We start from the raw sequence: 13,973 nt of genomic DNA, 5'->3' as shown, positions 1-13,973 counted from the left end.
TAGAGGGCTACGGTGAAAAAGGAAATATCCTCAGATGAAATCTGGAAAGAAGCTTTCTGAGAAACTGCTTGGTGTTCTGTTAATTCATCTCACAGAGTTACATCTGTATTTCTTGGATCTCTTTGCTAGCCTTATTTCTGTGGAATCTGAGAACAGATATTTCGGATCCCTTTGAAGACTATAGGGCCAAAGGAAATATCCTCCGATAACAAAGAGAAACAAGCTTTCTGAGAAACTTCTTTGTGTTCTGTGAAATCATCTCAGAGAGTTACAGCTTTCCCCTCAAGAAGCCTTTCGCTAAGACAGTTCTTGTGGAATTGGCAAAGTGATATTTGGAAGCCCATAGAGGGCTATGGTGAAAAAGGAAATATCCTCAGATGAAATCTGGAAAGAAGCTTTCTGAGAAACTGCTTGGTGTTCTGTTAATTCATCTCACAGAGTTACATCTGTATTTCGTGGATCTCTTTGCTGGCCTTATTTCTGTGGAATCTGAGAACAGATATTTCGGATCCCTTTGGAGACTATAGGGCCAAAGGAAATATCCTCCGATAACAAAGAGAAAGAAGCTTTCTGAGAAACTTCTTTGTGTTCTGTGAAATCATCTCACAGAGTTACAGCTGTCCCCTCAAGAAGCCTTTCGCTAAGACAGTTCTTGTGGAATTGGCAAAGTGATATTTGGAAGCCCATAGAGGGATACGGCAAAAAAGGAAATATCCACAGATGAAATCTGGAAAGAAGCTTTCTGAGAAACTGCTTGGTGTTCTTTTAATTCATCTCACAGAGTTACATCTGTATTTCGTGGATCTATTTGCTAGCCTTATTTCTGTGGAATCTGAGAACAGGTATTTCGGATCCCTTTGAAGACTATAGGGCCAGAGTAAATATCCTCCGATTACAAAGAGAAAGAAGCTTACTGAGAAACTTCTTTGTGTTCTGTGAAATCAACTCACAGAGTTACAGCTTTCCCCTCAAGATGCCTTTCGCTAAGACAATTCTTGTGGAATTGGCAAAGTGATATTTGGAGGCCCATAGAGGGCTATTGTGAGAAAGGAAATATCCTCAGATGAAATCTGGAAAGAAGCTTTCTGAGAAACTGCTTGGTGTTCTGTTAATTCATCTCACAGAGTTACATCTGTATTTCGTGGATCTATTTGCTAGCCTTATTTCTGTGGAATCTGAGAACAGGTATTTCGGATCCCTTTGAAGACTATAGGGCCAAAGGAAATATCCTCTGATTACAAAAGAAAGAAGCTTTCTGAGAAACCTCTATGTGTTCTGTGAATTCAACTTACAGAGTTACAGCTTTCCCCTCAAGAAGCCTTTCGCTAAGACAGTTCTTGTGGAATTGGCAAAGTGATATTTGGAAGCCTACAGAGGGCTACGGTGAAAAAGGAAATATCCTCAGATGAAATCTGGAAAGAAGCTTTCTGAGAAACTGCTTGGTGTTCTGTTAATTCATCTCACAGAGTTACATCTGTATTTCGTGGATCTCTTTGCTAGCCTTATTTCTGTGGAATCTGAGAACAGATATTTCGGATCCCTTTGAAGACTATAGGGCCAAAGGAAATATCCTCCGATTACAAAGAGAAAGAAGCTTTCTGAGAAACATCTTTTTGTTCTGTGAAATCATCTCACAGAGTTACAGCTTTCCTCTCAAGAACCCTTTTACTAAGACAGTTCTTGTGGAATTGGCAAAGTGACATTTTGAAGCCCATAGAGGGCTATGGTGAAAAAGGAAATATCCTCAGATGAAATCTGGAAAGAAGCTTTCTGAGAAACGGCTTAGTGTTCTGTTAATTTATCTCACAGATTTACATCTGTATTTCGTGGATCTCTTTGCTAGCCTTATTTTTGTGGAATCTGAGAACAGATATTTCGGATCCCTTTGAAGACTATAGGGCCAAAGGAAATATCCTCTGAAAACAAAGAGAAAGATGCTTTCAGAGAAACTTCTTTGTGTTTTGTGAAATCATCTCACAAAGTTACAGCTTTCCCCTCAAGAAGCCTTTCGCTAAGACAGTTCTTGTGGAATTGGCAAAGTGATATTTGGAAGCCAATGGAGGGCTATGCTGTAAAAGGAAATATCCTCAGATGAAATCCAGAAAGAAGATTTCTGAGAAACTGCTTGGTGTTCTGTTAATTCATCTCACAGAGTTACATCTGTATTTCGTGGATCTCTTTGCTAGCCTTATTTCTGTGGAATCTGAGAACAGATATTTCGGATCCCTTTGAAGACTATAGGGCCAAAGGAAATATCCTTCGATTACAAAGAGAAATAAGCTTTCTGAGAAACTTCTTTGTGTTCTGTGAAATCAACTCACAATTACAGCTTTCCCCTCAAGAAGCCTTTCGCTAAGACAGTTCTTGTGGAATTGGCAAAGTGATATTTGGAAGCCCATAGAGGGCTACGGTGAAAAAGGAAATATCCTCAGATGAAATCTGGAAAGAAGCTTTCTGAGAAACTGCTTGGTGTACTGTTAATTCATCTCACAGAGTTACATCTGTATTTCGTGGATCTCCTTTCTAGCCTTATTTCTGTGGAATCTGAGAACAGATATTTGGGTTCCTTTGAAGACTATAGGGCCAAAAGATATATCCTCCAATAACAAAGAGAAAGAAGCTTTCTGAGAAACTCCTTTGTGTTCTGTGTAATCATTTCACAGAGCTACAGGTTTCCCCTCAAGAAGCCTTTCGCTAAGACAGTTCTTGTGGAATTGGCAAAGTGATATTTGGAAGCCCATAGAGGGCTACGGTGAAAAAGGAAATATCCTCAGATGAAATCTGGAAAGAAGCTTTCTGAGAAACTGCTTGGTGTTCTGTTAATTCATCTCACAGAGTTACATCTGTATTTCGAGGATCTATTTGCTAGCCTTATTTCTGTGGAATCTGAGAACAGGTATTTCGGATCCCTTTGAAGACTATAGGGCCAGAGTAAATATCCTCCGATTACAAAGAGAAAGAAGCTTACTGAGAAACTTCTTTGTGTTCTGTGAAATCAACTCACAGAGTTACAGCTTTCCCCTCAAGATGCCTTTCGCTAAGACAATTCTTGTGGAATTGGCAAAGTGATATTTGGAGGCCCATAGAGGGCTATTGTGAGAAAGGAAATATCCTCAGATGAAATCTGGAAAGAAGCTTTCTGAGAAACTGCTTGGTGTTCTGTTAATTCATCTCACAGAGTTACATCTGTATTTCGTGGATCTATTTGCTAGCCTTATTTCTGTGGAATCTGAGAACAGGTATTTCGGATCCCTTTGAAGACAATAGGGCCAAAGGAAATATCCTCCGATTACAAAAGAAAGAAGCTTTCTGAGAAACCTCTATGTGTTCTGTGAATTCAACTTACAGAGTTACAGCTTTCCCCTCAAGAAGCCTTTCGCTAAGACAGTTCTTGTGGAATTGGCAAAGTGATATTTGGAAGCCCACAGAGGGCTTCGGTGAAAAAGGAAATATCCTCAGATGAAGTCTGGAAAGAAGCTTTCTGAGAAACTGCTTGGTGTTCTGTTAATTCATCTCACAGAGTTACATCTGTATTTCGTGGATCTCTTTGCTAGCCTTATTTCTGTGGAATCTGAGAACAGATATTTCGGATCCCTTTGAAGACTATAGGGCCAAAGGAAATATCCTCCGATTACAAAGAGAAAGAAGCTTTCTGAGAAACATCTTTTTGTTCTGTGAAATCATCTCACAGAGTTACAGCTTTCCTCTCAAGAACCCTTTTACTAAGACAGTTCTTGTGGAATTGGCAAAGTGACATTTGGAAGCCCATAGAGGGCTATGGTGAAAAAGGAAATATCCTCAGATGAAATCTGGAAAGAAGCTTTCTGAGAAATGGCTTAGTGTTCTGTTAATTTATCTCACAGATTTACATCTGTATTTCGTGGATCTCTTTGCTAGCCTTATTTTTGTGGAATCTGAGAACAGATATTTCGGATCCCTTTGAAGACTATAGGGCCAAAGGAAATATCCTCCGATAACAAAGAGAAAGATGCTTTCAGAGAAACTTCTTTGTGTTTTGTGAAATCATCTCACAAAGTTACAGCTTTCCCCTCAAGAAGCCTTTCGCTAAGACAGTTCTTGTGGAATTGGCAAAGTGATATTTGGAAGCCAATGGAGGGCTAGGCTGTAAAAGGAAATATCCTCAGATGAAATCCGGTAAGAAGATTTCTGAGAAACTGCTTGGTGTTCTGTTAATTCATCTCACAGAGTTACATCTGTATTTCGTGGATCTCTTTGCTAGCCTTATTTCTGTGGAATCTGAGAACAGATATTTCGGATCCCTTTGAAGACTATAGGGCCAAAGGAAATATCCTTCGATTACAAAGAGAAATAAGCTTTCTGAGAAACTTCTTTGTGTTCTGTGAAATCAACTCACAATTACAGCTTTCCCCTCAAGAAGCCTTTCGCTAAGACAGTTCTTGTGGAATTGGCAAAGTGATATTTGGAAGCCCCTAGAGGGCTACGGTGAAAAAGGAAATATCCTCAGATGAAATCTGGAAAGAAGCTTTCTGAGAAACTGCTTGGTGTACTGTTAATTCATCTCACAGAGTTACATCTGTATTTCGTGGATCTCCTTTCTAGCCTTATTTCTGTGGAATCTGAGAACAGATATTTGGGTTCCTTTGAAGACTATAGGGCCAAAAGATATATCCTCCAATAACTAAGAGAAAGAAGCTTTCTGAGAAACTCCTTTGTGTTCTGTGTAATCATTTCACAGAGCTACAGGTTTCCCCTCAAGAGGCCTTTCGCTAAGACAGTTCTTGTGGAATTGGCAAAGTGATATTTGGAAGCCCATAGAGGGCTACGGTGAAAAAGGAAATATCCTCAGATGAAATCTGGAAAGAAGCTTTCTGAGAAACTGGTTGGTGTTCTGTTAATTCATCTCACAGAGTTACATCTGTATTTCTTGGATCTCTTTGCTAGCCTTATTTCTGTGGAATCTGAGAACAGATATTTCGGATCCCTTTGAAGACTATAGGGCCAAAGGAAATATCCTCCGATAACAAAGAGAAACAAGCTTTCTGAGAAACTTCTTTGTGTTCTGTGAAATCATCTCAGAGAGTTACAGCTTTCCCCTCAAGAAGCCTTTCGCTAAGACAGTTCTTGTGGAATTGGCAAAGTGATATTTGGAAGCCCATAGAGGGCTAGGTGAAAAAGGAAATATCCTCAGATGAAATCTGGAAAGAAGCTTTCTGAGAAACTGCTTGGTGTTCTGTTAATTCATCTCACAGTGTTACATCTGTATTTCGTGGATCTCTTTGCTGGCCTTATTTCTGTGGAATCTGAGAACAGATATTTCGGATCCCTTTGGAGACTATAGGGCCAAAGGAAATATCCTCCGATAACAAAGAGAAAGAAGCTTTCTGAGAAACTTCTTTGTGTTCTGTGAAATCATCTCACAGAGTTACAGCTGTCCCCTCAAGAAGCCTTTCGCTAAGACAGTTCTTGTGGAATTGGCAAAGTGATATTTGGAAGCCCATAGAGGGATACGGCAAAAAAGGAAATATCCACAGATGAAATCTGGAAAGAAGCTTTCTGAGAAACTGCTTGGTGTTCTGTTAATTCATCTCACAGAGTTACATCTGTATTTCATGGATCTATTTGCTAGCTTTATTTCTGTGGAATCTGAGAACAGGTATTTCGGATCCCTTTGAAGACTATAGGGCCAGAGTAAATATCCTCCGATTACAAAGAGAAAGAAGCTTACTGAGAAACTTCTTTGTGTTCTGTGAAATCAACTCACAGAGTTACAGCTTTCCCCTCAAGATGCCTTTCGCTAAGACAATTCTTGTGGAATTGGCAAAGTGATATTTGGAGGCCCATAGAGGGCTATTGTGAGAAAGGAAATATCCTCAGATGAAATCTGGAAAGAAGCTTTCTGAGAAACTGCTTGGTGTTTTGTTAATTCATCTCACAGAGTTACATCTGTATTTCGTGGATCTATTTGCTAGCCTTATTTCTGTGGAATCTGAGAACAGGTATTTCGGATCCCTTTGAAGACTATAGGGCCAAAGGAAATATCCTCCGATTACAAAAGAAAGAAGCTTTCTGAGAAACCTCTATGTGTTCTGTGAATTCAACTTACAGAGTTACAGCTTTCCCCTCAAGAAGCCTTTCGCTAAGACAGTTCTTGTGGAATTGGCAAAGTGATATTTGGAAGCCTACAGAGGGCTACGGTGAAAAAGGAAATATCCTCAGATGAAATCTGGAAAGAAGCTTTCTGAGAAACTGCTTGGTGTTCTGTTAATTCATCTCACAGAGTTACATCTGTATTTCGTGGATCTCTTTGCTAGCCTTATTTCTGTGGAATCTGAGAACAGATATTTCGGATCCCTTTGAAGACTATAGGGCCAAAGGAAATATCCTCCGATTACAAAGAGAAAGAAGCTTTCTGAGAAACATCTTTTTGTTCTGTGAAATCATCTCACAGAGTTACAGCTTTCCTCTCAAGAACCCTTTTACTAAGACAGTTCTTGTGGAATTGGCAAAGCGACATTTGGAAGCCCATAGAGGGCTATGGTGAAAAAGGAAATATCCTCAGATGAAATCTGGAAAGAAGCTTTCTGAGAAACGGCTTAGTGTTCTGTTAATTTATCTCACAGATTTACATCTGTATTTCGTGGATCTCTTTGCTAGCCTTATTTTTGTGGAATCTGAGAACAGATATTTCGGATCCCTTTGAAGACTATAGGGCCAAAGGAAATATCCTCTGAAAACAAAGAGAAAGATGCTTTCAGAGAAACTTCTTTGTGTTTTGTGAAATCATCTCACAAAGTTACAGCTTTCCCCTCAAGAAGCCTTTCGCTAAGACAGTTCTTGTGGAATTGGCAAAGTGATATTTGGAAGCCAATGGAGGGCTATGCTGTAAAAGGAAATATCCTCAGATGAAATCCAGAAAGAAGATTTCTGAGAAACTGCTTGGTGTTCTGTTAATTCATCTCACAGAGTTACATCTGTATTTCGTGGATCTCTTTGCTAGCCTTATTTCTGTGGAATCTGAGAACAGATATTTCGGATCCCTTTGAAGACTATAGGGCCAAAGGAAATATCCTTCGATTACAAAGAGAAATAAGCTTTCTGAGAAACTTCTTTGTGTTCTGTGAAATCAACTCACAATTACAGCTTTCCCCTCAAGAAGCCTTTCGCTAAGACAGTTCTTGTGGAATTGGCAAAGTGATATTTGGAAGCCCATAGAGGGCTACGGTGAAAAAGGAAATATCCTCAGATGAAATCTGGAAAGAAGCTTTCTGAGAAACTGCTTGGTGTACTGTTAATTCATCTCACAGAGTTACATCTGTATTTCGTGGATCTCCTTTCTAGCCTTATTTCTGTGGAATCTGAGAACAGATATTTGGGTTCCTTTGAAGACTATAGGGCCAAAAGATATATCCTCCAATAACAAAGAGAAAGAAGCTTTCTGAGAAACTCCTTTGTGTTCTGTGTAATCATTTCACAGAGCTACAGGTTTCCCCTCAAGAAGCCTTTCGCTAAGACAGTTCTTGTGGAATTGGCAAAGTGATATTTGGAAGCCCATAGAGGGCTACGGTGAAAAAGGAAATATCCTCAGATGAAATCTGGAAAGAAGCTTTCTGAGAAACTGCTTGGTGTTCTGTTAATTCATCTCACAGAGTTACATCTGTATTTCGTGGATCTATTTGCTAGCCTTTTTTCTGTGGAATCTGAGAACAGGTATTTCGGATCCCTTTGAAGACTATAGGGCCGGAGTAAATATCCTCCGATTACAAAGAGAAAGAAGCTTACTGAGAAACTTCTTTGTGTTCTGTGAAATCAACTCACAGAGTTACAGCTTTCCCCTCAAGATGCCTTTCGCTAAGACAATTCTTGTGGAATTGGCAAAGTGATATTTGGAGGCCCATAGAGGGCTATTGTGAGAAAGGAAATATCCTCAGATGAAATCTGGAAAGAAGCTTTCTGAGAAACTGCTTGGTGTTCTGTTAATTCATCTCACAGAGTTACATCTGTATTTCGTGGATCTATTTGCTAGCCTTATTTCTGTGGAATCTGAGAACAGGTATTTCGGATCCCTTTGAAGACAATAGGGCCAAAGGAAATATCCTCCGATTACAAAAGAAAGAAGCTTTCTGAGAAACCTCTATGTGTTCTGTGAATTCAAATTACAGAGTTACAGCTTTCCCCTCAAGAAGCCTTTCGCTAAGACAGTTCTTGTGGAATTGGCAAAGTGATATTTGGAAGCCCACAGAGGGCTTCGGTGAAAAAGGAAATATCCTCAGATGAAGTCTGGAAAGAAGCTTTCTGAGAAACTGCTTGGTGTTCTGTTAATTCATCTCACAGAGTTACATCTGTATTTCGTGTATCTCTTTGCTAGCCTTATTTCTGTGGAATCTGAGAACAGATATTTCGGATCCCTTTGAAGACTATAGGGCCAAAGGAAATATCCTCCGATTACAAAGAGAAAGAAGCTTTCTGAGAAACATCTTTTTGTTCTGTGAAATCATCTCACAGAGTTACAGCTTTCCTCTCAAGAACCCTTTTAATAAGACAGTTCTTGTGGAATTGGCAAAGTGACATTTGGAAGCCCAGAGAAAGCTATGGTGAAAAAGGAAATATCCTCAGATGAAATCTGGAAAGAAGCTTTCTGAGAAATGGCTTAGTGTTCTGTTAATTTATCTCACAGATTTACATCTGTATTTCGTGGATCTCTTTGCTAGCCTTATTTTTGTGGAATCTGAGAACAGATATTTCGGATCCCCTTGAAGACTATAGGGCCAAAGGAAATATCCTCCGATAACAAAGAGAAAGATGCTTTCAGAGAAACTTCTTTGTGTTTTGTGAAATCATCTCACAAAGTTACAGCTTTCCCCTCAAGAAGCCTTTCGCTAAGACAGTTCTTGTGGAATTGGCAAAGTGATATTTGGAAGCCAATGGAGGGCTAGGCTGTAAAAGGAAATATCCTCAGATGAAATCCGGAAAGAAGATTTCTGAGAAACTGCTTGGTGTTCTGTTAATTCATCTCACAGAGTTACATCTGTATTTCGTGGATCTCTTTGCTAGCCTTATTTCTGTGGAATCTGAGAACAGATATTTCGGATCCCTTTGAAGACTATAGGGCCAAAGGAAATATCCTTCGATTACAAAGAGAAATAAGCTTTCTGAGAAACTTCTTTGTGTTCTGTGAAATCAACTCACAATTACAGCTTTCCCCTCAAGAAGCCTTTCGCTAAGACAGTTCTTGTGGAATTGGCAAAGTGATATTTGGAAGCCCATAGAGGGCTACGGTGAAAAAGGAAATATCCTCAGATGAAATCTGGAAAGAAGCTTTCTGAGAAACTGCTTGGTGTACTGTTAATTCATCTCACAGAGTTACATCTGTATTTCGTGGATCTCCTTTCTAGCCTTATTTCTGTGGAATCTGAGAACAGATATTTGGGTTCCTTTGAAGACTATAGGGCCAAAAGATATATCCTCCAATAACTAAGAGAAAGAAGCTTTCTGAGAAACTCCTTTGTGTTCTGTGTAATCATTTCACAGAGCTACAGGTTTCCCCTCAAGAAGCCTTTCGCTAAGACAGTTCTTGTGGAATTGGCAAAGTGATATTTGGAAGCCCATAGAGGGCTACGGTGAAAAAGGAAATATCCTCAGATGAAATCTGGAAAGAAGCTTTCTGAGAAACTGGTTGGTGTTCTGTTAATTCATCTCACAGAGTTACATCTGTATTTCTTGGATCTCTTTGCTAGCCTTATTTCTGTGGAATCTGAGAACAGATATTTCGGATCCCTTTGAAGACTATAGGGCCAAAGGAAATATCCTCCGATAACAAAGAGAAACAAGCTTTCTGAGAAACTTCTTTGTGTTCTGTGAAATCATCTCAGAGAGTTACAGCTTTCCCCTCAAGAAGCCTTTCGCTAAGACAGTTCTTGTGGAATTGGCAAAGTGATATTTGGAAGCCCTTAGAGGGCTATGGTGAAAAAGGAAATATCCTCAGATGAAATCTGGAAAGAAGCTTTCTGAGAAACTGCTTGGTGTTCTGTTAATTCATCTCACAGTGTTACATCTGTATTTCGTGGATCTCTTTGCTGGCCTTATTTCTGTGGAATCTGAGAACAGATATTTCGGATCCCTTTGGAGACTATAGGGCCAAAGGAAATATCCTCCGATAACAAAGAGAAAGAAGCTTTCTGAGAAACTTCTTTGTGTTCTGTGAAATCATCTCACAGAGTTACAGCTGTCCCCTCAAGAAGCCTTTCGCTAAGACAGTTCTTGTGGAATTGGCAAAGTGATATTTGGAAGCCCATAGAGGGATACGGCAAAAAAGGAAGTATCCACAGATGAAATCTGGAAAGAAGCTTTCTGAGAAACTGCTTGGTGTTCTGTTAATTCATCTCACAGAGTTACATCTGTATTTCGTGGATCTATTTGCTAGCCTTATTTCTGTGGAATCTGAGAACAGGTATTTCGGATCCCTTTGAAGACTATAGGGCCAGAGTAAATATCCTCCGATTACAAAGAGAAAGAAGCTTACTGAGAAACTTCTTTGTGTTCTGTGAAATCAACTCCCAGAGTTACAGCTTTCCCCTCAAGATGCCTTTCGCTAAGACAATTCTTGTGGAATTGGCAAAGTGATATTTGGAGGCCCATAGAGGGCTATTGTGAGAAAGGAAATATCCTCAGATGAAATCTGGAAAGAAGCTTTCTGAGAAACTGCTTGGTGTTCTGTTAATTCATCTCACAGAGTTACATCTGTATTTCTTGGATCTATTTGCTAGCCTTATTTCTGTGGAATCTGAGAACAGGTATTTCGGATCCCTTTGAAGACTATAGGGCCAAAGGAAATATCCTCCGATTACAAAAGAAAGAAGCTTTCTGAGAAACCTCTATGTGTTCTGTGAATTCAACTTACAGAGTTACAGCTTTCCCCTCAAGAAGCCTTTCGCTAAGACAGTTCTTGTGGAATTGGCAAAGTGATATTTGGAAGCCAATGGAGGGCTAGGCTGTAAAAGGAAATATCCTCAGATGAAATCCGGAAAGAAGATTTCTGAGAAACTGCTTGGTGTTCTGTTAATTCATCTCACAGAGTTACATCTGTATTTCGTGGATCTCTTTGCTAGCCTTATTTCTGTGGAATCTGAGAACAGATATTTCGGATCCCTTTGAAGACTATAGGGCCAAAGGAAATATCCTTCGATTACAAAGAGAAATAAGCTTTCTGAGAAACTTCTTTGTGTTCTGTGAAATCAACTCACAATTACAGCTTTCCCCTCAAGAAGCCTTTCGCTAAGACAGTTCTTGTGGAATTGGCAAAGTGATATTTGGAAGCCCATAGAGGGCTACGGTGAAAAAGGAAATATCCTCAGATGAAATCTGGAAAGAAGCTTTCTGAGAAACTGCTTGGTGTACTGTTAATTCATCTCACAGAGTTACATCTGTATTTCGTGGATCTCCTTTCTAGCCTTATTTCTGTGGAATCTGAGAACAGATATTTGGGTTCCTTTGAAGACTATAGGGCCAAAAGATATATCCTCCAATAACTAAGAGAAAGAAGCTTTCTGAGAAACTCCTTTGTGTTCTGTGTAATCATTTCACAGAGCTACAGGTTTCCCCTCAAGAAGCCTTTCGCTAAGACAGTTCTTGTGGAATTGGCAAAGTGATATTTGGAAGCCCATAGAGGGCTACGGTGAAAAAGGAAATATCCTCAGATGAAATCTGGAAAGAAGCTTTCTGAGAAACTGGTTGGTGTTCTGTTAATTCATCTCACAGAGTTACATCTGTATTTCTTGGATCTCTTTGCTAGCCTTATTTCTGTGGAATCTGAGAACAGATATTTCGGATCCCTTTGAAGACTATAGGGCCAAAGGAAATATCCTCCGATAACAAAGAGAAACAAGCTTTCTGAGAAACTTCTTTGTGTTCTGTGAAATCATCTCAGAGAGTTACAGCTTTCCCCTCAAGAAGCCTTTCGCTAAGACAGTTCTTGTGGAATTGGCAAAGTGATATTTGGAAGCCCATAGAGGGCTATGGTGAAAAAGGAAATATCCTCAGATGAAATCTGGAAAGAAGCTTTCTGAGAAACTGCTTGGTGTTCTGTTAATTCATCTCACAGTGTTACATCTGTATTTCGTGGATCTCTTTGCTGGCCTTATTTCTGTGGAATCTGAGAACAGATATTTCGGATCCCTTTGGAGACTATAGGGCCAAAGGAAATATCCTCCGATAACAAAGAGAAAGAAGCTTTCTGAGAAACTTCTTTGTGTTCTGTGAAATCATCTCACAGAGTTACAGCTGTCCCCTCAAGAAGCCTTTCGCTAAGACAGTTCTTGTGGAATTGGCAAAGTGATATTTGGAAGCCCATAGAGGGATACGGCAAAAAAGGAAGTATCCACAGATGAAATCTGGAAAGAAGCTTTCTGAGAAACTGCTTGGTGTTCTGTTAATTCATCTCACAGAGTTACATCTGTATTTCGTGGATCTATTTGCTAGCCTTATTTCTGTGGAATCTGAGAACAGGTATTTCGGATCCCTTTGAAGACTATAGGGCCAGAGTAAATATCCTCCGATTACAAAGAGAAAGAAGCTTACTGAGAAACTTCTTTGTGTTCTGTGAAATCAACTCCCAGAGTTACAGCTTTCCCCTCAAGATGCCTTTCGCTAAGACAATTCTTGTGGAATTGGCAAAGTGATATTTGGAGGCCCATAGAGGGCTATTGTGAGAAAGGAAATATCCTCAGATGAAATCTGGAAAGAAGCTTTCTGAGAAACTGCTTGGTGTTCTGTTAATTCATCTCACAGAGTTACATCTGTATTTCTTGGATCTATTTGCTAGCCTTATTTCTGTGGAATCTGAGAACAGGTATTTCGGATCCCTTTGAAGACTATAGGGCCAAAGGAAATATCCTCCGATTACAAAAGAAAGAAGCTTTCTGAGAAACCTCTATGTGTTCTGTGAATTCAACTTACAGAGTTACAGCTTTCCCCTCAAGAAGCCTTTCGCTAAGACAGTTCTTGTGGAATTGGCAAAGTGATATTTGGAAGCCCACAGAGGGCTACGGTGAAAAAGGAAATATCCTCAGATGAAATCTGGAAAGAAGCTTTCTGAGAAACTGCTTGGTGTTCTGTTAATTCATCTCACAGAGTTACATCTGTATTTCGTGGATCTCTTTGCTAGCCTTATTTCTGTGGAATCTGAGAACAGATATTTCGGATCCCTTTGAAGACTATAGGGCCAAAGGAAATATCCTCCGATTACAAAGAGAAAGAAGCTTTCTGAGAAACATCTTTTTGTTCTGTGAAATCATCTCACAGAGTTACAGCTTTCCTCTCAAGAACCCTTTTACTAAGACATTTCTTGTGGAATTGGCAAAGTGACATTTGGAAGCCCATAGAGGGCTATGGTGAAAAAGGAAATATCCTCAGATGAAATCTGGAAAAAAGCTTTCTGAGAAACGGCTTAGTGTTCTGTTAATTTATCTCAAAGATTTACATCTGTATTTCGTGGATCTCTTTGCTAGCCTTATTTTTGTGGAATCTGAGAACAGATATTTCGGATCCCTTTGAAGACTATAGGGCCAAAGGAAATATCCTCCGATAACAAAGAGAAAGATGCTTTCAGAGAAACTTCTTTGTGTTTTGTGAAATCATCTCACAAAGTTACAGCTTTCCCCTCAAGAAGCCTTTCGCTAAGACAGTTCTTGTGGAATTGGCAAAGTGATATTTGGAAGCCAATGGAGGGCTATGCTGTAAAAGGAAATATCCTCAGATGAAATCCGGAAAGAAGATTTCTGAGAAACTGCTTGGTGTTCTGTTAATTCATCTCACAGAGTTACATCTGTATTTCGTGGATCTCTTTGCTAGCCTTATTTCTGTGGAATCTGAGAACAGATATTTCGGATCCCTTTGAAGACTATAGGGCCAAAGGAAATATCCTTCGATTACAAAGAGAAATAAGCTTTCTGAGAAACTTCTTTGTGTTCTGTGAAATCAACTCACAATTACAGCTT

Source organism: Macaca mulatta, chromosome 10, assembly GCF_049350105.2.
Source record: "Macaca mulatta isolate MMU2019108-1 chromosome 10, T2T-MMU8v2.0, whole genome shotgun sequence".
Lineage (NCBI taxonomy): Eukaryota > Metazoa > Chordata > Mammalia > Primates > Cercopithecidae > Macaca > Macaca mulatta.
Note: the sequence above shows the minus strand (reverse complement) of the source record.